The sequence below is a fragment of the Gymnoscopelus microlampas genome (assembly GCF_963454915.1).
Source record: "Gymnoscopelus microlampas genome assembly, chromosome: 1".
Taxonomy (NCBI): Eukaryota; Metazoa; Chordata; class Actinopteri; order Myctophiformes; family Myctophidae; genus Gymnoscopelus; species Gymnoscopelus microlampas.
Genome location: NC_139962.1, coordinates 13669076 through 13696626, shown reverse-complemented (window position 1 = coordinate 13696626; position 27551 = coordinate 13669076).

Genomic DNA, 27551 nt, shown 5'->3' with positions numbered 1-27551 from the left:
AATCCTGACCTAAGAGCCTAATGATCTGATTATTTAACTATCAGACAGACCACTGACAACGTCATCAGACGAGGGAGGGTTGCTCTCGGGTTGTTTGGGCCATTCATCAATCAAATAAAACATGTTTAGATTATTGAACAAACTGATGCACATCTCCCTCTTTATGTAGCGCCGGCAGTTGTGATCCCATAGCCCAGGGTTCCCCAATTACTTTTCCGCAAGGGCCAAATTATGTCTTGGGTACCAAGCCGAGGGCCGGGGTCATGGTGCCCGCACGCGAAGCGTGGAGGCGCCAAAATCGTGCACGTGTGTGAAGCGTGCGTGCACAACATTTTTTGTTTTTTATTCGTTTTTTTCTCTAATCAAGCTAATTTGACGCTGTGTTATTTTAGGCCTGGGATTCTTAAATCCGGCTTTGAGGGTCACACAAGGAAAAAATGCACTCAGGAAACAAAATAAGTTGAGAATCAACCATTTACTTAAAATATTTGGTTGTTACAGTCTGCTTGAAAAGTAATACAGATTAACAGCAGCTAGTTGTACATACTGAAAATCTAAATAAGTCCAGAACCAACAATTTACTTACATGTGCTTGTTAGTCTGCTTGAACAGCTTAATACAGATATATATATATATATATTTTTTTTTTTCTCCAGGCCTGTCCGGCCTGCGACGACAGGAGTCGCAAATGGCCCGCGGGCCGCCTATTGGGGAACCCTGCCATAGCCTGAGAGGACGTTCGGGTGAACATGTTGCGCTGACTCAGTCAGTGACAACGCATCGAATTCTGTGAACAGATATATTCATATTATATAATGTAATAATATGGGAAAGCATTGCGGACTCCCCATTGGCTTAAAGGACAGCCAATGAAGAGAAAGTCACTACTAGCGCAGCAACTGAATATAGACCAGCTTGCTCCAAGCTTGCTAAATACTGTCAGATATTTTGTGCACACATTTTTCTTTTTGTTCTAATGCCCAGTATGGACAGCCATACTGGGCAAATACACAATATTTTCGAGCTGCGTTCGCTTCCAGCGTTCGCGCGTCTTACTTGTAGTAGTAATAGTAGTAGTAGTAGTAGTAACTAGACTCCTTTAAAAACATACGTGAATACGTTCCTTGGTAAGGAAATTAATTTATTCCAAGTTTGGCAATTTTTCTGATAATATGAGACATCTGACAATGACAGACATTCTATTATACAACCTTTACAGCAATCACATGATTGCTAATATATCATACATTCAAAGTCTAATACAGACCCATTCCTACGCTAGCATTTCATACTGATTGAATTGTATTTGCACATGTTACATCCCATTCATTATTGGGCATAAGCGTGCAACTTACAGTAAAATACCTGTCTGTGCAGCATCTATAGTTTAAAGTTTGAAACATAAGAAAAGCAGATTGTCTGCTATTTGAAGCAACTGACGTAAACCTGGGTTGCCTCTGTACTTGGACCGCTTTTTTCCATCTACACCAAACCTCTTGGCCAAAATTTGCCAATCTACAAGTTGCTTGTTCTATTTTGGGGTAATGTTCCCCCAGAATATGGATGCTGGGGTTCAAGTGGCTATAAGCAACTCATTCTTCTTCGTTTATCTCTTGTCTCAATCTGAGAGGCTAATCTAATTCTACTCTTCTCCTGTCTCATTATCACTGTTTATATGAAGCTAATCAGTTTTGAGTGAGTGACTGTGTGTGTGTGTGTGTGTGTGTGTGTGTGTGTGTGTGTGTGTGTGTGTGTGTGTGTGTGTGTGTGTGTGTGTGTGTGTGTGTGGGTGCGTGGGTGCGTGCGCGTGTGCGCGTGTGTGGTGTGCGCACATGAGCTCATGAGCGTGCGTTCATGAGCGTGCAACATATCATGTTTGTTTTTGCATATGCACATGCGTGCGCTGTGTCACTTCTCACCATTTATGGTGAGAAGAAATGGCCATAGCTGAATGGTTGGAGCGCCCACCATGTCAAACCGGAGGTCCTGGATGTCCCAGGTTCGATTCCAGGCCTCCCTGAGCAAGACACTTAACCCCTCAGCCCTCAGCCCTCAGCTGGGTGAAGCTGAAAACTGAAGTACCCCCCTGCGGGATGAAAAAGGTCTCAATAAAAGAAAAGGTGGGTGATTGAGTGTGCTTGCGTGCGCGCGTACATGTTTCTCTCCTTATCATGCTAGCATCAGGCTGTTCCAATCAAGAAAGTGCTACTTGTCCAATGGCCTCCGGCTCACCTCCAGGCCCCCAGCCATGGCCCCCTCATTTGGCCTCCTGTCTGGGTTGGATGATGAGAAGGAAGGTCTCCCGTCCCGTCCCCCCACCAGTATGATCAAAACCAGCCAATAACCAGAAGCCAGGGGGAACCTGATCCACTGCTGCTGGCGAAAAATTAGAGATCTCTCAGGAAACGCGCTAGCACACACACACACACACACACACACACACACACACACACACACACACACACACACACACAGTGCACACAGACAGTGTATCTATTCTACGCTAACCCAGCAGGCTGGGTGGCATGACACATAATGCATCCATTGAAGAGATCAGAGTAACAGCTCCCAGCGCACAAACACAGGGGAGGAGATGATGAGGTCATCCTCCACAGGAACACCACTGCACCGCGCTGTCAACACAACGCAGGATGGTTCCACTCCTGTTAACACATGTACGCAATAAATTCCTCTTGACGACTACACACCAACTCTCCCTCGGGCTGCGCTTCGTTTGGGTCTCTGCCTCCGGCGGGAGGAGGCACCACCATATAAGTGCCACTTGGGATGGCTGGGGCTTTAAACAGCAACCTGGGCTTCAGGTTGCAGGCTGACACCAGGAGTCATGCCGGGTCGTCACATCATCATAATGTGCTGAAATGGCCTGCAAAAGTCATGCTGTTTGTCGTACTGTATGTCTGCAGTACAGGTCAGTCCAGATATGGACAGGCCAGCAATGATATTTGATTCTCAAAGAAGTCACTGGCAGAGTCACATGGCTCCCGTGGCCCGTTATCTGTTGCCTAAACCTGTCAGAATGTTATGCTTATCCAAGTAAAAAATGTGTCAATAATTTATGTCAAGCAGACCATTTGGACCCAAACAACCTGTGTTAATAATAACATGGTTAAGATTATTTGGTTTTGGTATAGGCACTGTTGTTTTGGTGAAGGTTACAGGAGTCTGGCTATGCACTGCACGATTTTGGCCATCTTAGGCCACGATACAACCTTCTACCTGTCACATTGTGCAACAAAATGTATATATATAAGTACATACAGCGTATGCCAGGGCAATGTTTTACCTCGAAGGAAGGAGGAAAGCCTACCCAGTCTCGGCTTGACAACATGCTGGCAATTATCCAAAGGGAGCTTATAATATCTGTGTGTGTGTGTGTGTGTGTGTGTGTGTGTGTGTGTGTGTGTGTGTGTGTGTGTGTGTGTGTGTGTGTGTGTGTGTGTGTGTGTGTGTGTGTGTGTGTGTGTGTGTGTGTGCGTGCATGTTGTATGTCTGTGTGATTGTGTGTTCTCAGCAAATCTAGCAAACTGCTACTTTTGCTACTTTTCTAATACTTTTCATGCACACTGTCAGAAGGCCAAGGAAGATACTCCACCCCACATTTTGTTGGCCTCATGATGGCACTATACCAGCCCACTTTACATTTTGGCCTATAACTCTTGAACTGTTGGTCGTACAATCAAAATGTCTTTTCCCCTGGATGTTGTACTAAAACACATTCCTCGCATGCATCGTAAGTGATTTTTGGATTCGTATTTGGATTCAACATTCTGACCACCTGCTGTGAAGACAACTTGAAATACATGAGGGAGCCTCTGCTCTCCTTCTTGTTCTACTGCTGCTGCTATCCTACCATGAGTCATAGGGATGGAGAAAGTGGACTTTAAATCACCACTGACAGGGAGGTAATCATCTTTAGTGCAGTCCGTTGTTCTTCAAAGGCCCCTTGTCCGTTTTTAGCTCTGGAGTCCTCTTGAACTCCATGATGTCATGGCGGCGTCTGCTTTCGGGGGCCCCCGTTCTTATTCGAGTCCTCGGGTTCCGTTGTAAAACCTGCCATTAGACTGCTACACCCCAGGGAAAATAAACCCATGATTAACTCTCATCCCCTTACTCATTCACGCTCCACCTCCCAGAGCAAGACCATACGTTCAACGTATGTGTAAATGCCCACATGCAAGTGTCTGTATGAGTGTGCCTGTGCACATGGCTGTTTCTGAGACCTTGTGTATGTGTCCGTTTCTGAGTCTGTGTGTGTGTGTGTGTGTGCGTGCGTGCGTGCGTGCGTGCGTGCGTGCGTGCGTGCGTGTGTGCGCGCGTGCATGCATTTGCAATCATCCACATGCCTGTTTCATCCACATGAAAGTGTGTGTTGCGTACGTGCGTGCATGCACATATGTATGAATGCAGAGATCATATGTCTTCTGAATCTCTCTCCAATAAGTTTCTCTGTGTGTGTCTGTGTTCATGTGTGTGTGTGAGAGTATAGTTCTGTATGTGATTGCATTTGCATGTGAGTGATATGTCCTGGAGTTCAAACAAAAGCTGTGTGTGAGAGCAAAACCAGATATAAACACACATATATAAACCATCCCAGGATGGATTTGCATTCGGATATGGTCAAGGTGATTTGTTAAGGTAAGAGATGAAAGATGGTGAGCTCATACTGTGTGTGTGTGTGTGTGTGTGTGTGTGTGTGTGTGTGTGTGTGTGTGTGTGTGTGTGTGTGTGTGTGTGTGTGTGTGTGTGTGTGTGTGTGTGTGTGTGTGTGTGTGTGTGTGTGTGTGTGTGTGTGTGTGTGAAAGAGAGAGAGAGAGGGTGTAGAGCATGGGCGGGTATTCTAATAATGTCACCTAATACCTACATACATAGCTGTGAGTGTTATAGCTGCAGCCTAGTTTAGTCTACTGTCTGAATGGATGTTCCTCAATGTTTGCACTGATGTGTGTCCTGTACTGTAAACAGTAAACTCTGAGACAGTACCCTCAGTACACAAATGGGCCAGTACAGTCTCAGACTTTAAATGAATACTCAGGATTTTACAGTGTGTACTTTGTCTTTTTCTTGTATCTTCTGACTAGCTACCCAGTTGATATAAGGTAGCAGGCCCCATTTGTTGTCATTAGCATTGCTATACCACCTTCATTTGTCACTGCACCTCATGCCAATGAGGAAATCATTGTACCCTATGTACCCTGTTTTCTGATTTCTGATCGGCAAAATCAGATTTCTGAGCTATACCGTGACAGTTTTCTGCAACCAGGTGGTGCTTTAAAAAAAAGTGGCAGAGCAGGTCTGTGATGGTAAAGCCTAAGCCTTGTGACAGTAAAGTCTCTAGCTTGAATCCCCAGACTGTGGAGACATTATGTGGCGAGGAAAACGACGATGAGTAATACTCCCTTTCCTCTGTAACCCCTACCATTGTGCCCTTCAGCCCTGCTTAGTGCGGGTAACTGCAGCCGAATTATGTACTCTCTGTATGTATATATACATCCTAAACCATTACTTTTTAGTAAATGGATCCAATGTAGTTCTTATTGTCACGATTCTTGTTCGTGTTTTGTTCTGTATCCCTGTTGTGTTTTCTTGTGTAATTTGTTTCCATATTTTTCAGTTGTGTTCCTTTAATTTTTAAGTAATCTAGGATAGTCTAAAAGATAGTCTTTTAGACTATCCCAGTGTTCATTACCTATTGTGCACACCTGTGACCAGTTACCTTGTGTGTATTTTTACCCCCTGTTCCCAATAGTTTGTGGCCAGTTTGTGGTTTATTTGTTATTGTCAGTAGTGTTCAGTTACTTGTTCCTTGTGTATTCTTAGTACTTTGATCTCCAAGTGTATTCCTAGTTCTTACTCCTTGCACTGCACAACACTGTCATATGACAGAGTAGAAAATAGGGCATTAATTATAAAAAAAAAAACATAAAAAGAGGATTATATGGCGTAGAAGGTTTCTGCCCGACAGCGATGATAACAAAGAGTGTGTTCAGTGACCTTTGCTTGGATAAATCAAGATTAAAATCCATGCAGCCAGAGCTTCCCTCCCTCTTAACAGGGGAGGAACTAAGGAATGCAGCATTATGTCCTCTTAATGTTCCAAACCTGATGTAGCAACACCTGCACCATACACACAGCCCATGGATTCCACTGTCAGACCTCAACAAATGATCTCGCCCTTCCTGCAGCTACACCTGCTCTCCAACTCTCTTGCTCTCCCATTTTATCATTGTATCTCTCTTTCACACTTCTTTTCAATTACCTCTTTTTGTGGTTGTTGCATTTTTGCATTTTATTTCAGCTGTGTGTGTGTGTGTGTGTGTGTGTGTGTGTGTGTGTGTGTGTGTGTGTGTGTGTGTGTGTGTGTGTGTGTGTGTGTGTGTGTGTGTGTGTGTGTGTGTGAGAGAGTGCCTGCACATCTGTGTTTGAGGATCGCTCACTGGGGTGCGTGTGTGCATTTCTCTCTTGTTCTCTCTCTCCCATTCTCTGTTTCTGTCACTCTGTGATGATATCTCTACCGTTAGTACCATGAGGAATCATGCTCCATCTGTGTTCGTTCATGTCCTTGGCAAATAAGACAGGACACGGCGATTGGTTAACACTGAGTGATGGCCATTGCTTCCAGACTCCAGATATCAGGAGAGAGGAGTCATCTTAATGTGATGTGGTGAAGGCCCAGCATAGTCCATCAGCCATCAGTCTCTCTCTCCTCCTCCCTACACTGAAATGTAAAGGTTCGCCAAGCTCCGGCCGCAAAGTTATTGAAGACAATAAATCTCATTGTATTCCCAGGCATTCCTTCCTATCCGTGGTTAAGAGTGGAAGGATTGGAAACTTCTCTGCTGGAACCTGGGTGGTTCTGGGTTTCTGACTCAAACAGGTGAGAAAAAGCAACATGGTATTTTGTTTTCCACACATTATTGAACATCTGTTGCAGGATTCACACTGTTGCTTAGAACAAGTACAGGTTAAATGCCCGGAGGGCCCAGAGAGACAGGGGGGATCAGACAGGTGATAATACTTGTTTCTTGTATGGTATTCACAGCAATACTCTCAATAAATATATTATATCGTTGCTGTCGGCAAGAAACCTCCGGAAACTGCACATACCCACACAGACTCAGAAATAGAAACACACGCAAGGACTCAGAAACAGGCATGTGCACTGGCACACTCATACAGACACATGCATGTCTGTATGAGTTGCACACACTGAATGTAGCGTTCGTACTGTAAGTGTGTCTGTGGGTTTTTATAAATATTGAATGAATGACAATATATGAACAAGAGGTTGTGACTAAATAATAACCACATTGGATCCAAGGATTCCACCCAAAGCATTGCATCACCCACATTTTTACACAGTACTACAAAATTCAGGTGCAGGGGGGTGGGTGTCAGTGGTTAGCTTGTCTGAGCTGCTGCTCAAGGGAAAATAGCTGTTCAGCCACTGTGCCAATTTAGTATACCTGCCCTCTATTGATCTCTTTCTCTCTTTTAAAAAAAACCTTTCTGTAAATAATACAATCTGTAAATGCTCAGCACCGACATCCTCAGCCTCAGGGCTGCAGCATACTGTAGGTTGGTAAGGTCTTAAAACTAGACAAGTCAAGTGCACCTAGTCGCCAGGGCTGTGTAAGTCGTCGTGGGTTGCAGCCGTCAGGACACGAAGAAGCTGGAGGGGAAATAGCATTTTTATGACATATAGTGCAACTTTTTGCATTTGTGGCACCCCGTGTATGCAGAAGTGAAAGTAAGGTGCATTATAGAGGTATTAAAACAAATACAATCTGCACACTGGTCTGGTCCTCAGCTCCACTTTTTTATTGCTGCATTCAACATTTCGATCTAATTGATCTTCATCAGAATTTCCTGATGAAGATAGAACAGATTGAAACATTGAACGCAGCAATAAAAATGTGGAGCAGATTCTATTTGTTTTAACGTTGATCTGTCGTTTGTCCAGCACCTGGACTAGAGATTGGATCTCTTTTGAGCTCTATAGAGGCACCTCAATATGCAATTCCAATTTGAGGTTGACTGGATGTTGCGTTCATGATATATGGCGTTTTTGTAAGAAATAGGCCCCTCCCATAATTGTTTAAGCCAATTACATGCAAACCGTATCGAATATCAAAACCCTGTTTGATGGTCATTGTCACTTAACTCACAAGATTATCGTAATCTCTGTCCATCATGTATCTCAAGAACCGTCTGACCGATTGACTTAAAACTCGGCGTGCATCAGCGTTGACCCAAGGGAGTGCAGTGCCCGGCGCTGAGTCGATTGGATAGGCGGTTGTCCAGAAGCTAACCCAATCTTTAGCAGCCAAGCTAAGTTAGCCACTAAGCTAATGCGATAGGCTACGTTGTTCAGCAACAGCCAAAAACAACAGGTTAATTCACAACTCGCAATGTTCATCCGTGTGTTTGTCTGTGCTCATTGTTTGCTATTAAGGATTCTCTGGGCAAACAGTTTTGTCCCGGCTTAGCCCTGTTTAGCCTTCATCAGATTGGTCTGAAACCTCACCAAAATATGGAGCCATAACATCACTGAGATCATAGACTTTAGAGTTTTGCCCAGTTCAGTGTGCGTTCCACTGAGTGCACATTCTTTGTTATATTATTGGTGGTGGTTGTTCTGGGCAGGCCAAGCTGGTCTTAATGAAAAGAGAGCAAACAAAGATGTGTTTGAGAGGTCCATGGCCAGTGTTGGGATAGTTACTAAAACATAGTAATATGTTACTTATTACATATTACTTGTTTAAAAAGTAATGTAGTTACTTTACTTATTACTCCCTGCCAAAAGTACCTAGTTACTTATTACTTTAGTTACTTTTTTTTTCTCGTCCCCAGTAATTTGCATCCTTTCTCCCCAAAAGTCTGACTTTGCATTTTCAACATTAGCAGTTGTTTTTTTTCTCTTTTCTGCAGCCTACATTGCAAAATCCTCATTGTACACTCATTTGAATTATATTAACACTAAGACTTTTACAGTGTATGAATTCATAACTTACAGACTAAATGAAAACCATTTGACGACTATGAATTGAATACTAAGGACCTCAATGGAAACAAGTATTTTAAATGTATTTAATGTATTTTTTGCCTAATAAAATATTCAAATTCAAACACCTGGGCTCAAACAGATAATGACTCATCATGAGACACAATCTGCGTCAGACAGAAAACAGACGTCAAACAGTCAGTGACCTATAGTATATATATATATTGAAAATAGCCGACCTACAAGCTTACGGCGCATCTTCTTCGGTTAACAAGTCGCTTATAATAAGCAGACATGGCAACACTGTTTGTTCCGGTTTAAGGGCGCCCTTCCGCAGCTGATAATAATTCACACAGACAAGTGCGCAACGTTTCCGTATCCGCTCTAGACCGGATCAGCAAGCAGCCTGCATAGCAACTCGATCCCAACCAGTCTACCATTATATCAATGGACCAAAAACAACACAGGATCAAATAAACACACTCAAACCCAGAGTACCACCGAGGCTCGTGAAAAAAAGTAATAAGTTACTTTTTGAAAAAAAGTAAAGGTAATATTATTACTCAAAACGTGAAAGTAATTAGTTACGTTACTAGTTACTGGGAAAAGGTAATAATATTACTTTAAGTTACATATTACTTTAGTTACTTCCCAACACTGTCCATGGCTGTGCTGAAATGAGCACTGTGAGCTGGTTGATGATGGGGGAGTTGAAGCTGGCATGTCAGCCCTCAGTGGAGACCTGCTACCTCTGGGACTCAGCTGCTCTCCCTGTCAATCAACACACATTGCCTCAGGCGAAACACACGCACGCAAGCAAGCACGCACGCACACACGCAAACACTTACACACACACATACATATATACATACAAATGTGCATGCAGAATCAAATATATGCACACATCACACAAACATGCACGCACGCACGCACGCACGCACACACACACACACACACACACACACACACACACACACACACACACACACACACATATAAATATATACACAAACAGAGAATGTACGCACAAATGTAAAAATGTATGCACACACGCCTAGAAATACACACTTAAAAGGGTGAATACACACCTACAAACGCACGCACGCACGTACGCACGCACGCACACAAACAGCGAGTAATAACAGCGCTAGGAGAGATAGACTGGGATTTAATCCCACAGAACCATCTCTTCTGCCTGCCATAGGCTACTGCACACTGTCTAGCTCTCAGCATTCTGAATGAATAAATTAATTTATATGAATAACATTTTAGGTGAGTTGAATAACCACCCCTCATTGACGTAAAAACTCTGCAAAGCTAAGCTGTTCAAAATTCAATAGTATTAGCTGTACGATTTTTGGAGGTGCAACAGGGTCTATTTCATTCATACATACACTTGGGTTCAATGTAATAAAGCCAAGGCTCATGTGTGGCTGAGCTTGAAGAAGCCAGTGGTTGGTGGTGGTTAAGAGGGGGGAGCAGAGAGCTGAGAGGTGAAAGTTGAGAGGCAGGTGAGGGTGAGGAGAGGTGACGAGGCTGGTTAACCACATCAGGAAACTCGGTCTGTTTACCCAAGTGATATTTTAATTTCAGCTCTGGGTTTCACCCTCTATTTTTCCCTCCAGATCCTTTCAGCGTGGATAGATTTTTCACCTCCTGAAATTGGGCCCGGACCGTTAAGACAACATTGACTTTGGCACGAAGGGCACCGGCCCTGGGAAGTGAAGGGGCTTAAAAGAACCATAAGGCCCCTTTCCTCTCTGTCTCTCTCTCTCTTTCTGTCTTGCTTTACCTTTCTCTTTCTCACTGACACCACGTCACACTTTAGTATTCACAGCAACCAAATCAAACGTCAGCCCAGGTGCCTCTGTGACAATCTGCTGATGTCATTAGTTAGCATTTCACATCCGATGTAATGGCATATCGGGTGCTTCACTGCTTGATGTACCTTCATGTCATCATGTTCAATGTAAAATCCAATATTTCAGATAATTTGGCTGCTCAAAACTGTAAATATGTTGTCCCAACAAATCGTTTTTTGCAATACCCTCCACTGACAGGCCCATTCATGAATCAGAAAGGTCCCATATGATTGTATAAAATGACAATATTGCACCTCTACGGATAGCTTGGGTGATCGATCCTCTTTGTCTCTGTCAAGTCTTTTTGAGTGGTGCCAACCACTCCTATACGTGACTTTGTCCGTGTGTCCGTGTGTGTGTGTGTGTGCGTGTCTGTCCGTATGTTTGAGCACGAACTCAGCATGACCTCAACAGCTGCGGCTGATTGCAACACAAAGACGCAACCAGTTACACTAATTACACACAAACAGGAGTGCAACACACACACGCGCGCGCGCACACACACACACACACACACACACACACACTTTTGAGTAAAAATACTTAAACTGAGTAAAAAATACGTAAAAGATGTTAAAATGAGTATAAACACGTATAGGCACCCCTCTCTTCACACTGGGTGTGATTTTTTTTAAAGAAATCCACCGTTGTAGCAACCTTCTGTCAATAAACTCTTTCAAAGTGTTCGAGTTGGTAAGCACCTTAAATCACTCAACGTCCTGCGTACCACCGGTTTAGGAATTGCACACATGCAGGACGTTGCATCATTTACAAAGGTGGACAAAGAGGCAAAGACACCTCTTTGTAAGACAAAGAGGATAACCCAAGCTGTCCTTAGAGGTGCAATATTGGTGAGTTTATCATCGTTTAATACAATCAAATTGGACTTTTCATGAATGGGGCTGTCAATGAAGGGTATTGCCCAGCAACACTGTGGCACGTTCCTTCGCTCGAACCACTGAAGATGTCTCTATGTCTAGCCAGCACTGGAACTGGTGCTGGAACTCCCTCCAACGCACTGTGGGAGGTTTGAAGGTTTTACATTTTCTTGCGACAGGTTGTGTTTATGCATGGTCGCTAGAGAGGGATTACAGAGGTTTGTACTCCTATAGTACCTCCTCCTCAGCCAACGTCTGTTCAAAACTAATGCTGCTTTCACTGCTGGCAGAATTAATCCTTGGGCTGAATGTGGAAACAAATCTAAATAAATCACACCCACATTGAACTTCTGACCAATGTCTGACCAATCACACTAGGCAAACTTTCTGCGGTTGGTCAGAACATCTCAGAGGTGCAAAAATAGACAAAATTAGTTTGGAGAGGCCCTGCCTCTCCAAACTAAGTTTGAATGGTGTCATTTTGTAGTTATTGTCAACACATGCAGCCAAACAAACTTCGGCTGTTCGGACAGACTATGTAGCTGCCTTTATACACTGTCAATCTGTCATATGAAAGTGTTGTTTGCCGAAAATAGCAGATCTAGATTTACGAGCGTCAGGTCTTATGACAAAGTATAAATCAGGCTTAATGATTCATTCACTGTGTGATGCTGTCTATCCAGGACAAGCCTCAGAGGACGACCTGATAAACATGCTGTCTATAGCGGCACAGTTTTGGTGAGAGAGATCGGGGCGATGGTACCAGTAATGACTGTGGATACAGACACAGATAAACAGAGAGAAGGGGGAGAGGAACTCAAACACTGAGCCCTCAACACAAAACGAATTGTCCTCGCTGCCTTTACTGCACCCAGGAGTGAACTTTAATGAGGCTAACGGCGATAATGGCTACATCGTGTACCTCTGTCAAGAGAACAGTAGGCCTGAGGCTTTTTCTGCCCATCTGAAAGTCAAGAAAGTAAGCTACAGGACAGGCCAGAGTATCTTCCCCTGACCTTTCAGCTCCCTTTGACTTTATCGCGTCTTTATAAAATCATGAGATACAAAATGATGAAATTGCTTTTATCAAAGGGGGGGGCCAAGAAATTCAAAGCCTGTAAAGGTTCCACAATCAATCTCACCTGTTCTCATGCATTAGAGGTGACCTTGGTCACATTTTTATTATGTCTGTGGTCATCTATGTTAACGTTGCAGCTTAGAAGGAACATTTGTCCCCTCTTGTTCACTCTGGGTGAATAAGAGTGTCAGCTAAATGCTTGAAATGTAGATTGTAGTTGCGATTGTCTGTGCTTTCGGGTCAATTCGTTCCAATAACAGTCTTACTTCCAAGGCCACTTAACCTCCCGCCTCCTCTGCCATCCACTAGCAGTCTTAGGCCAGGGGAACACAGTGTTTTCGAAAAGGGCTGTTAAGTTTTATGACGATCCCTTGTGGCACTGGCTGTTTTGAGAACTCTGCCGCTGCAGTGTACTCACACACACAAATGCACACACAAACATGCATGCACGCACGCACGCACGCACGCACGCACGCATGTGCACAAAATCATGCACATCCCACTGAAGGCAAGTCTTTTGCTTCCCTTCAGTGGAGTAACATTCCAACAGCCATTCGCTGCTGTGTTCCTGACCCACCACGGGTCTCAGTAATGATATGCGCTGTGAGGGCCGGAGCACTGAGGCATGACGGTCCCCGCAAGGTGAGCCTGCCCGGGTTAGGAGAGCAGGGACGACACCGCTGACATGGTGGACATATCTGGGAACTGATGAATATTCATTTCATGACCTAGAACAGTTGCTGACCTGTCACATTTCTATGAAAGAATAGCCATAATTATTATTATGCAGTATGAAAATATATTACCAACAATTAACACACCAAATGTTTCGGCCTACACCTCCAGGAATGTCATTACTTAAAGCACCCATTGGCAAAAGGGCTTTTCTGTGTGGAGTTTGCATGTTCTCTCCGTGTCCCCTAGGGTAGGTAGGTACCCTCACAAAAAAAACATGCAGTAATCCTGGTCTCTATACTGCCTCCCCCTGGTCAGCCGGGGCGCCTGATGGAGGGGAAAGGAACTGGTTGGCTTCCACACGCTACATCCTTCCGGGGAAACTCCCCCTGTCATGTGATAAGAAGCGGCCTGCTCACTCCTCATGCATTGAAGGAAGCATGAGCTCAGTTCAGGGCTCTCCCCAAGCTGGCAGAGGGAGAGTAGTGTCCATGATTACAAGCTTAGGCATTGGCAGATTTGGCACTGCTGCTGGATGAAAAATGCGTCACAAAAAAGATAAAACATTTTAATAATGACCAAAAAAAGCACCCAATGACAAGTTATAGACTTATAATCTAAGTAATCCAAAAATTACTATAACAAGACGGTCACTGGCCGACTACTAGAGTGCACTCTGTCGCTTGTGTTTTACCGAGGATAGACTGGTAGCATGCTTCTAGCCTGGCATTGCCTGACTGATCACATGGGATCACCCGCAAGTTCCTCCACCGTGGAGGAACTTGTGAGTGATCAGTATGGAAATGCCAGGCTTGCATGCTTCTATACACATAGCCTCCTGTATGGAAGTATAGATTGTGAAAAATATATATATTACCAACGCCAAACAGTTGACATTGAGATTTAAATAAATATATTATTAGAGTCAGGTTGTGGATATAGCAGAATATGTATATAATATTTCCTCCGATTCAGCCACAGCAGGTGCTAATATCTTTACAGCTAAGATGTGAAGACCCAGTTGGGGGGGTATCTCTTAGCTGAGGTCTTCATCAAGTCAGAGTTTCCATTTCCCCCTCTTAAATCCCTGAAGCCGTGCCACAGTGGATCCATTTCACACCTGGAAATGGTTTCCTCGGTGTGTGGGTTCCTGGCGGGCTCAGAGAGGACCAGGTGGACCGTGCTGCGGCGCAGTTAAGCTGCCGTCAAATAATGGCTTTGTAATTTCACAGCTTACGGTCCACGTCGAGTCCTCTCTCTACCCCTGTCTTGCTCACTAAATCTATCCTCCATGGCCGTCTACCTCCTCTCGGTCCACCCCCGGTCCACCCCCCCCCCTTTGACTGTACCCATTTCTGCTTACTTGTCTATCCCTCTCCATATCTGACAGCTACTGACTCTATTAGCCATGATTGGATACAGTTCACAGCCATGAAATGATTTCGAGAACCCAAAATAATGTCTAAAACCTGATAGATTTCACATTAATAGCTGCAACATGAAACCTGGTGTTTCTGTAAATGCCGCATTTGACAGGTAATACAGTGCACTATACCACATCTCCACCCCTCAGCTATCTTAATCTTACTCGTCTGTCTCTTCTGGATTACGTTCCACTCCAGCCAACACTGTCCTTTGTTAAGAGAGGGAACTGGAGAGGATCTGTCCATGTCTTGATTGGGAATTCACCCTCAGAAATGTTTGGGCTCTGGCGTCCATGCAGAATCCTTCCAGAAGGTGTTGTGTGAGGCGAATGTAAACTCGTCCTGTGTGGTTTGTGTAAAGTAGCGTCGGGTGATTTTGGGAGGGCTATCCCGCTATCCCTTTACAACGGGAAAAACTTGACGGGGAGTCACAGCTTTGTCATGAATCAGCAACAAAGAAAATCACAGCTTACGGTACGTTGGTACCAGGTTTCTGACATTCCACCCAAAATCAGTACAGCACTTTTACAGCCATTGTGGAAAACTTCCATTGATGTGAAAAGTTTATTACTGTAATCAAGTTCTGCTGGGAGTAGAGATAGAGAGTGTCATAGAGACATTCTGCCTGCTGTTGAGGAAAGGGTATGGTGTAATTTGATTTAGTGTGAGCAGCCAAAGCAGTGGAAACGTGGAAATGTTTTCCTAAGGCTCACAGCACTTTGCTGCCCCGCATATCCACACCAACTTGCTTGCACATACATATGCACGCACGCTCACACGCACACGCACACTACACACACAGACACGCACGCACGCACGCACGCACGCACGCACGCACGCACGCACGCACGCACGCACGCACGCACGCACGCACGCACGCACGCACGCACACACACACACACACACACACACACACACACACACACACACACACACACACACACACACACACACACACACACACACACACACACACACACACACACACACTATCAGCCATGCATATTACAGCCAGAGTGAAAGTGTTTAGCTGTGGGACATCACAAACAGATCACAACATGTCTAGATTAAGAAGGACTGTTCTGACAGATGACATATAGAGTAGAGAGAGGGGGGAGGGGGGGGGGGGGGGGGGGCGAGAGTGAGAGAAGGAGAGAGAAAAAGTGAGTGAGAGTGAAAGGGGTATACTGTAATATCCTGACACTGAGGATTGTACTGCATGCAGGGAGTCTGAAACAGAGGCGAAATACATATGTGTGAGAGAGGGGTGTTTAACTTTTCCTATGTCAACATCTTTTAGTGCTTCTCCGAGTCAACATTCAGCACAATTCCCTCTCCTGCCTTCCTTCACGCCTCCTTTCATTACCTTTCATCACTCTGACACAGGGCTGGAGCCCCTCCGGTCTTAACGAGCTGCCGCCAGCCTACCTTTCCTATCCCAAGCCCGCCACAGCTTTAGCCACCAAAGGTCCCCCCATTCATCTGTGAAATTAGCCTTCAAATGTTTGCCTTTTCCGCCTAAATATGTTTTAGTGTGTTATTTCCCAATCAAAATAAGATTGGGTGAAATGCTTTATGGCTCCCCAGGGAGAAAATGGGTCATTATCCTGGCACTTCAGTCTGTAACTGGGAGAGAAGCAGAAAGAGAGAAAGGGAATGAGAGCTTCAACTAAGACTGGACGATACTGACAAAATCAAATATCACAATATTTTGACCAAATACCTCAACGATATTGTGATGATAATATCATATTGTGATTTAACAGATCAATAAGCTCACAACGTGTCACAAACATTTTAATAATACCTTGTATGCTTGTAGATGTTTTCGCTATTTTGAAAAACAAATGAAGTATAAAATATAACACTTAAAGCTACATTATGTAACTTTCCTCTTCTAGGCCGGATTTTAACCCGGTTTCCTACGCAAGTGCTGACATTTTTGCCATTGAGCTAATAGAGCCTGCCTGCTTGCTCGGGAGATAAATTGAATCTTGACCCCCAGGTCAAAAACTTTCCATGTCAAGGACCCCCAAAATTATACGTATTTGGCCGCATACCCCCATCTCAAAATATTTTGTTCCAGAGACCCTCAGAAGCAAATTTTGGAGTTAAAAATGTTCGCTTATATATTCAAAGAGTTGCAAAATTTCGGTGCCCGGTGTCGTGCTATGAGCTTGTATAACTGCTATTTTTTGATAGACAAAGAAATCTTAAAATGACACAGATGCTTTCCCGGTCTTAATTGATTAACTACCATACACACAGCTTGATTGCGTCTCATATCTTTGAATGAACATACAGGAACACCTTATTTCTGCATACCGGTAATTCAGAAATAGGGAGGTCAACCGTATGCTTTCTAAACCCTCATCACAAACTCAGTCTTGGAAATAAACTCTGTATAGTCCCTAGCCAGCACTGTAGAATCACCTGTGTTATAAAGAGTTTACAAATGGATTAATTAACACTGAGGATTTTACTGTGAGGGCTTAACTCTCCATTAACACTAATGCCGAGCCCCCCACAAATTATATGGGGTGTTAGGTTGAGTATGGCTGTGTTTAAAAGTGTGTGAGAGAGAGGGAGGGAGAGAGAGAGAGAGAGAGAGAGAGAGAGAGAGAGAGAGAGAGAGAGAGAGAGAGAGAGAGAGAGAGAGAGAGAGAGAGAGAGAGAGAGAGAGAGAGAGATTGAAAGACAGAGAGAGAGAGAGGGTGAGAGAGTGTGTGCGTGCGTGCAAACGTGCATGTGTGTGAATTACTGACATAGGCCACATTTGGTGACATGTTTTTTATATTAAGAGCTATTTTCAAGTAGCTCCTCTGCACGGAGGTACATGTTCCTATTGATAATAACTTATGTTCTATTGGATCACACGTCAGATAGGCTGCCAGCTGGTAACATGTCCTGTCAAAGGTAATAGCTATGAATAAGATGAAAGCCTGGCTGAAGTTAATTATCAAGGTCTTAAGTTTACAAAAAAGTGCATAATTAAGAAGATCAAGCGATGGTTGCCTGAAGCTCTGCTTTACTATAGAGTTATCATTCACTTGCTATTGGCAAGGAAGAATGAATCTGTCTCTCACACACATACACAATGGCATTAATACACACACACACACACACACACACACACACACACACACACACACACACACACACACACACACACACACACACACACACACACACACACACACACACACACACACACACACACACACACACACACACACACACACACACACACAGAGAGAGCAGCAAATCTTACCATTATGGTTGGTACAGAGTCTGGGCTAGCTCAGCTGCTGGCATAACCATCTCCTTTTGTATGGGACAACCAATGTATGCAGAGGGATTGCTGGGAAGCTTTAGTGTTAATCTGTGTGTGTCAGTTAGTGAGTTTGTTTTCTCCTTCAGTAAGAGTGTGCAAAGTGAAATATATTGACGGTCGAAGGGCACTATGCCTCAGGGCCTTTGTGGTTCCTCTGGAGTGTATACCTACTGAAACACTGGCAAAAGTTTAACTTAATCCCACTCCTGCAGGGCAGGAGGCCTGCCCAACAAAGTAGGCACCAGTTGAAAGAAGAAAGAATGAAAGAAAGAAAGAAAGAAAGAAAGAAAGAAAGACTTTAATTTTAGGCTCTCTGTCTCTGTTTATTGAATAAACAACATAATTGTAGGATCTCACTTAACAACATGCAAGGCAACGTTTTGGCTACTCACTCAGTGAACATGCTTAAAGTCAACGGCTGTCTGGCCTGTCTTTCCATTCATTTTGTCATGTGACTTGGTCTGGTCTATAGATGACTTGGGATGAATGTCACACACCGCCACGCAAACCCTCTCAGACATGCCATGAATGTTTTGTGGTTGAGGACAGGCAGACATTCAGTGAACTTGAACGAAAATGATCTTGTTTTCCCGATTCCTGAACATCACTTCCTGGTTGGTGGTTCAGTGGTCATTGTGCATACAGTAGCATTACCATGTATTGTCAATGTTGCGAGTTCAAATCTGGCTCAGAATGCTTGTTGTGTGCTGTCTGTTTTTGCTGTGCTATGGTAAGGCTGGAAGGAGTCAAGCAACAGCTACGGCTGCTTCCTGCTTCCAGGGGAGAGTGGCAAGGGCATGCCACAGTTTTCCCAGGCTGTTTTTCATTCAAACCCTAATGCCTGATTTATACTTGGCTGCACTTGGTTGCACACCGAAAATAGCAGATCTACCAGCTCAGTAGATTGACTATTTTCTAAATGTACAAAATTATTTTTGAATGTATACAACTTGGCAAACAACAACGCGTGACACATCGTGGTACGACACACGATTTTAGCCTCTGTCTGGGGGTGGGGGAAGTACACAGTATGATATGGTTAACTTGGCACACTATGGAAATAATAACAGTCAGAGAATCCTTATACCAGAGAGTTGCATATTAAAGGAACTCGAGCACATGCTACAGCTTTGTGGCAGTTATATCGGGAAATATTCACACAAGACTACGTTACAAAACCACTTCCTGTAGATAACAGGATCTGTATCTGTCTGTGTGTCTGTCTGTGTGTCTGTCTGTCTGTCTGTCTGTCTGTCTGTCTGTCTGTCTGTCTGTCTGTCTGCCTGCCTGCCTGTGTCCCTTTCATGCCCATATATGGAGATCCCTCATGTCATTGACATCAGCATGCCCCTATATGCCCAAATACTATACTAGAGGTTAGGGCCGCTACCAGGCCCTCACACCTATGTTGCACCGCCAATCTGACCGATATATGGAGATCTCTGTATCTGTCAGTCCTTGTCCCATGCATGCCCCCTTTTGTGCCTATAGACTGTATGGAGCTGACTGATTTGTTTACGCCTGATGCCATGACGACACATTTAGGATAGACAACACACTCCGTATTTGGGTACACAACCAACCAAACCACACACTGTTGACATGAGGAGCACAAGCTGAGACCGATTAAATTCCACCAACATTCTAAACATTTTTGTGGTTGGCCAAGGCTGACACATAGGATAGTTAGTTTAGTTATGAGTTATAGTATATGAGTTATTATATATGATAATTTAATTTCAAACAAAAGTAATTTGTTGAATTTGATATTGATATTGAAGTTATGATTAGAGGTTGATGTTGATATTCATATTGAAGCTTTTTTACCAGCATGCAATGCAGGTCTATAAAGAGACCGAGCACTAGTCATTTGTTTCACAACATATTCTCGACATGTTTTCGATCATTGACTGTCCTTTAAGCCAATGGCTGTCCTTTAAGCCAATGGAGACATATACTCTGGGGAGAGACATCCCATACTCTGAACGGCGGTCCCGTCCTCCCACAGCAAACTGTATACGCCTGCCGTGTGGGGAGAGCAGCAGCAGCAGCAGCAGCAGCAGACGAACACACCCACACACACACGAGTTGCACACACACGCACACACACACACATAAGTTGCACCGAACGATATGACTTATTAATTCACGGACATCTGCTATCACGTCACCGATCCATTTTCCGATCCAGGACACACAAAGCACTGCAAACACGACTACAGATAGATAGCCCCACTAAGGTACAATATGCACCGTCCGCTGATCAGTCATGTCCCTGCAGCCAACTGAGTGTCATGGAGAGAGTCTTCACAGCGCACTTTCCGACAATCTTGATGAGATGCTTAGTTGAGAGTCTTGTAAATCCATGCTTCGCCCCTTTATTAACTACACACAAGTAGCTAGTGTGCTGCTTGTTGCTATATGTGTTTAAATCTAAGTCCTTTGGAATGTTCTCACCGTTGATTTGAGGTTTGCTCTAACATAAAATCGAATACCAAAACGCTCGGCCCAAAACACAGTCGCCCCAGGCCAACTCGGCGCTATTCAAAGTAAAGTACTTGAGTAAATGTACTTAGTTACTTTACACCTCTGCATACACGCTGCGTATCGTCCCGCATGCTGGTATACATGACTGAGTCATGTCTTGTTTATTTAAAAATATATATATTTCGAGGTTCAGGTTTCTTTATTATTACATCAAAGCAAAATAAGTTGTACGTTTCCAAAAATAAATAGATGAAACTGAGGCCCGGTCTTTTTTCCTTTTAAAGTTATGTGGTGAGTGCTGTCATAAATGTTTGGATATTGTGTTTTTTGAAGTATATTGCCCTGGGATCTTTTGGCTATGAAAGGTGTGCCCTGGCAGAAAAAAGTTGGGAAACACTGTTCTAGACAACCGCCAATCCGACCGGCTAAGTCAGTCATAGCCAATTGGAATAGAATATTACACATCTGACTCATACAATTTGTGTGAGTTTTGGACAAAATGTGTAGGAGTAATAGCAAAAAGTTTATTTTGAAGAAAAGGCAAAATGGCTGAAAATCTGTCAAGTGGCCTGAGCCTGCAGTATATAGGGTGTTTAACTTTTGCTGCCCATGTTTACCATTTTGTAAAACAAGTGCATCACAGTGCAATTATTATTATTATTATTTTTTACTGAGTGAGAACGTGTTTAGCAAAGAAGAGTGGATGAAGCTCGGTTTGGCTCCTCCCCTTTCTTAGTCCACTTCCTCCCGGGTGCTTTTGTGTTTATTCCTAAACACTACAGGGCCTTCTCACTGCTGGGCCTATATGGACATGGGAACACGGGCGGTGCAGAGCAGTGTTTTACTCTCAGGAAACAAACCTATACAAGACAGCCCAGCACTACCTTTTGCTTTTTGCAGAGGCCTTGCATCTTACACTGTGTTCAGGCTCTGAATTGAATTCAGACAATGTAAAAATATACGTGTCCATTTGGTTAAAATGTTTCATCCGGTTACTTAGAGTTACAAATGGATAAATTGACACTGAGTACTGTGTACTTCCACGGTGCTCAGTCTCTCCAAACCTTACCGCAGGCTCGGCTCCAGGATGAAATGAGGGGGTAGATGGAAAATGGTGAGGGGGCACATCATTTTTTATATAGTAAAATAATATGTACATAAAACTTAAACTGAGGGGGCAGAATTTGCAACTAGGGTGCCAGGCCCCCTCTGGCACCCCCGTGGCGCCGGGCCTGCCTTACCGGCTGGCAAAACAAGAATAATATACATGGGGTCAACAGTCTTCACGCACCTCTCATTGTCTTGACAGCGCTCTGCTATCTCAACACTCGCCACACATGCAGCAGCACACATGCACAGAAAAGTATTTCCACCATCACAGCAACCCGCTCCACTGTGATGAGTCGCTAATAACCACAGTTACGCCGTCGAATGTAAACGCAGCTGAAAGTCTATAATCAGCTATAAGTCAAAACAGGGTTAGCTTTGTGATGCTAATTGAACATAGGGGCAGAGACTGCGGAGCTGGGAGAGAGGGGGAGAAACAACCCGCAAACGAGCTGGTCGGAAAGCAGAGCTGGCGGTGTCTTGGAGGAGTGTGGCCCCACACGTCACCACCAGGACCAATTTGCAGACATTAATTTCCCCCAAACTGTCAAGGAAAGAGAGCAGGGGAGGAGAGGATAATAGAGGAGAGTAGAAGGGAGGGGAGGGAAGGGAAGGGCAACAGAGGAGAGGAGAGGAGAGGAGAGGAGAATAAGGCTAAATGAGCCTCTTGGGTATATTGGGGACCACAGACCACTGGTGCAAGAGCTAGTTGGCTGTCGTCGTCCACCCCCTACCAACCACCCTCGCCCCCCCGTCTCTTTCTCTCTCTCCTTGCTCGATCGCTCTCTCCCCACAACACTCATCTCCAAAACTCTCTCCATCGACAGTTTGAGTTCCCCTGTACAACACAAGTGCCTCATGCTCGTAGCTGTATTGAGAGACAAGGGAGTAGTGATGAAGCCTAGCTGCTAGGACCCTCAGCCCTGCATTAGGGACCTTGCTGGAGGGGAAACAGCTAGAACAGGAACCATCTCAGTCATTTTTAGCTCCTTTGTCCTTCATCCCACACTGATTTGCTGATTTTCATTTTTCAACCTAAAAGTGTATGCCTGATGATCATCATTGGGCCGGCATACACTTCTGCATTTCACATAGAAATACACCGAAGATATAGGGTATGGGATTTAGGTTCAAAAGCATTCTATTTCCCTTTAATAGCACTGAATACTGTTGGCTTTTATGTTTCTTTATGGGATACTCTCCAACCCACCCCGCGCCATAATTCTGTCAACTACCATTGCATCTCTGTACCTATCCAGTATGTATTCTTTTATTTTACCAATGGCACGGGTAGTTAAGTTATGCCCCTGGATACTTTGACATATGATGATGATGTTGATGATGATGATGATGATGATGATGGTGGTGATGATGATGACTATAAATTGCCCAACACCAAAGAGAGCCTAGTGCAGGAGCCGGCAAAGGTTCACGTCCTTGCATTAGCTGTCCTTGTGCTTGGTCAGGGCATCTGGGGCAGTCGAGCGTGAATCTCTGAACACATTACACTCCCCTGGTAAAAATCCTTGGAGACTTTATGTGTTTCGGGGGAGGCCTGGGGTTATCTACACCCTCCCCAGAACAGCAGTGGATGTTGGCAGCAACAGGGGAATTGACAACAGCTATATTGGGGAAAGTAGGGAGCATCCCACCCAACAAATGACTGATTTGACCAATTGGAGGTAGAGTCTTCCAGAGTTCAGGATCTCATAAATCACCCTTTGACTTCCATCTTGGAGGTTGGGGAAGCTACTGTAAAATACCGTAGGCCCTAAGGTTTAGAAGTTTGGCAATAAACTCAGGTTTCTGTAATAAGACGTGTGTGACGTAAATGCAGATGTTAGTCTGGGAGGCATTGCCTCGGAGCTTGGACAGCAGGGGCGCGGCCACTGTGTTCTGATTCAAATCAACAGCCAATGAAGAAAAGGGGGCGGGATTCACATGCAGTGGGTGTTGCATGTAAATAGGAGCGACGGGAAGCAATTTCCCCTTGAGAAATTGCGGCCGCCATTGTTGTGTACTGCTGTTTGCCTCTCGTCTGACTTTTTAGACGAGTTGCACAGCTCTCAGACCGGTAAGAGGCGTGTCCGCTCAGATTCTGAGCGTAAATTACATCCCGCCCACAAATACCAGGGCTCTGGCCCAGAAGTTCCTTCACCCCTCCCGTATGTATGCGAGAGCTGGCGAGAACTTCTGGGAACTCAGATTACCCATAAGACCTTGATGAAAAATAGTAGTCATCCAATTATACTATGTCACAACATGCTTGGCACAAACGTCATACGTAAGGTTTTACTTGTGGCATGTTGCATATTCTTTTGGTACATACTTACAGTGAAAAGGGGTCTTTTATTCCTGATGAATGGCATGGGGTTGTGCTGTGCTGACCTTGTGGTTGGGGTAATGACATGTTGCTAGGCACAATGGCGCCAGACAGTTCAATAGGCCCACGCCACAGTTATTATTTGAGGACGAAGCTGTTTTGTCAAAAATGTTTAACACTCGAGTAATACGACTTTACAGCAAAGAGTCAAAACAATTGGTGCTGGGCCCAGAGTCTGTATTTTTTTTCTAAGTGGTATGAATTTTGGGGAATTCAATGCGGCCAATCTGATCGTAACATGACACAGTACATTTTTCTAAGGCATTTACTCAGATACAGTGGAGAGAGACAGGAAGGAGAGGATAGAGAGAAGGGGCGGGTGGTGGTTTGCTTCCCAGGTTTGGAGCCACATTATAACACAGGATGTCACGTTTTTGTGGACAGTGCATTAACCAGCTGAGCTACACAGCTCGCCACACACAATTTAGAAATTCGCTTTTCTACATATTCCTCTTAGCTCTATGCAAGTGAATGCTTTCTCAGAGAACTCAAAAGTCAGAGAGACAGGAGTTGCTTCTGCAAGCGTCTGGTCTTCAGGCAGAACAACTCAGCTACATTCGTTTTCGAATTCATTTCTCGACCTCACTGGGAAACCCAGCTCAGATGTGCCCCTGATGTAATGCCTGGGTCTACCAGATGGGAAAACAAACATCTACTGCTCAGTCAAAGGGGAGATAGCAAACAGAGATATTATGCTTCTGGTCTTCAGACAGGACAACCCAGCTGGTACATGTGTGTAAATCAAGTCCCCAGAACCCAGTGTTTGCATTGAAGCGCATTGGACATGCTGGCCATTCATAGGTACTGCAGCTTAAAACGGCTGGGGCCACTGTACATGAACGAGCGAAAACGGTTTCGACCAATGGGCTTGATAGAAATATTTTGATTAATCATAATTTGTCTAATGTCTTAAACCTGCTTTAAATGTCAAATTAATATAATGCTGTCATTTTGGCCTAAATTCTGTCATGTACTCTATTCTCCCTATTTCTCCTGTCTCTGTCTATGCAAGGTCAAATTAGTTACAGGCCTTTCTGTGGTTATCTATTGTTTTAAGAACACCATATCTCGGTGTTCTACTCCAAATGCATAACCCTTCTCGCAGTGTCACGAAGTTACCTCTGACCAGACAGGTCAGAGCCGAGGCTAACGTGTTGTTCGAGACATGTCGACGCTGTTTGTTCAAAGATAAACTGTCACACCATCATCATCATCTTCATCATCTACCATCATCATCCTCATCTGACGATGACGTACTCATCCCTATCCACCAATAGCAGGACTACTCCTCTGACGGCTGGACGCTTGATGTATCTTCAATGATGTCATATGTTTATGTTACTGGACGCTGTTAAAGACCAGTGCTTTCTCTGTTTAATGGCAGAGAGACGACGACCGATGATGCCTACCCTGTGATACTGTAACCTTCCCACTCTCTCTGTCTGAATACAAGATATTTCATTACATCCAATGGCTGCCTGTGTCCTGAGTCTGGTTTTCTTTATCGCCTTTTATGAAAATGTTCTAATACTTATATAAATATCGATGTGATGTACTGCCATGTATCGATATCTATATATCTGGGTGATAAGGAAAAAAACCTACTTTAACAATTGGTCCGATCGGAGCCGGATATGTTTAAAACAGGGTGGACGGGGGGAACTGAGCTATTGACCGGAACTGTACGGTCAGACTCTCTTCCCCTGGCAGACCATGTTTTAATACGTATCAAACGAACCAGCCCTGGGTGTAACGATTTATCACTTCTATTCAGATGAAGGTTATCTTTGAACAGTATCACATTTTTATTTTATTTTATTTTGTTTTGGACCTGGACGCGATCGCTGGACCTTTGGACTTGCCCCTTGACTCTCGACATGTCTCAAATTCCACACGGTCCAGCCATCGGGGTCAGGATCCCTGAACCATCGATTTGATGAGTATATCTTTTTATTTTTATTTTTACCATGGTCCAGTGATTGGGATCTCCACGTAACTTCTCCATGTAAACCTTGATCTGATGAGTATACCTTTTTATTTATTTTATTTTATTGTCTTTACCGAACGATTTGTCTCATAAATTATAAGCCTGTTTTTAAATTACTGTTTAACACAGCTCCGCCAGGGAGTCAGTCAAGTAAAAATGTTTTATCACCTATATTCCTGGGAAGACATTCCTAATGTCTCATAAATTCTCTTATCTAGTGGTCATTTATTAAGGTCCTTTCAGCGATTTCTTACCTACATGTATAATTCACAAGTCAGTCCTTTTGTTATATACTGGTTACTGCTTGTTGTTACTACGTTCTGTTTCGGTGGATTTCGTATTGATTACTATATCTTATCTGTCTCTTTCGTGAGCGTATATAGATTTGTTACCTTTGACCGGTTTTATTTTGACCACTGTAGATTAAAATCATCTAATCCATTTAATATATATTGAGCTTTAACAATAATGTTTTAATGCCTTAATAATACATTTTATATTCCTTTCTTTGAACCTTCTGTTCTAATTAATTGAACCAGTAAAAAAATATTTGGCCTTAATAATACGTTTTAAATAATAAGTTTCCTCCTTGTCAACTATTCAACTTCAGAATAATTGTCGCTGACTTCTCTATGTGGCTTTTAGATGACTTAATTTCCCATAAATCATTGCGGGCTTATACTTCCGGGGCGATTTATGGGAAACCCCGGTAGCTTATACTTCCGGGGTCATCTAGCATCTAGCATACAGTAGCTTGTAGAACTCGCTCCCTCGAAACTGATTCATGCTAAGAATACAACGCTAACCTTTATATCAGATTAATGCTTACAAGGAATCTTTTGGTGAACCTTTTTCTAAATACAGATATTTTTTATAGATCGTAGATCTGTGTTTTTTTTGTATATATATACATACGTGCAGTATGCATGGGTCTACCTTGATGCCTGCAGGATGCGTACGTATGGATATAAATACCAGTAGTTCTTTGTATCTGTGGGTATATGTATATCGACAGGCATATGTATGTATGTGTGTGTATATAGGTATAACTGCAAGATACCATTTATGGTCAAATCGCTCATTTTCCTGACTTTTATGTCGGGTCAACAGAGGGATTGTGATAATCATAGACATTACGTTTCAAGAGTTAAATCTTTTTCTTTTAATTGTAATATTGTTTCATTTATGTTACACAAACAAGACTTTATGAACAGACTACTCCTTAATTTTGATTTAATTTTATTTTGTTAATTTTGATTTAAACTAAAATGTTTTATAACCCCCTTAAATTCATGAATATATATATTTTGTATA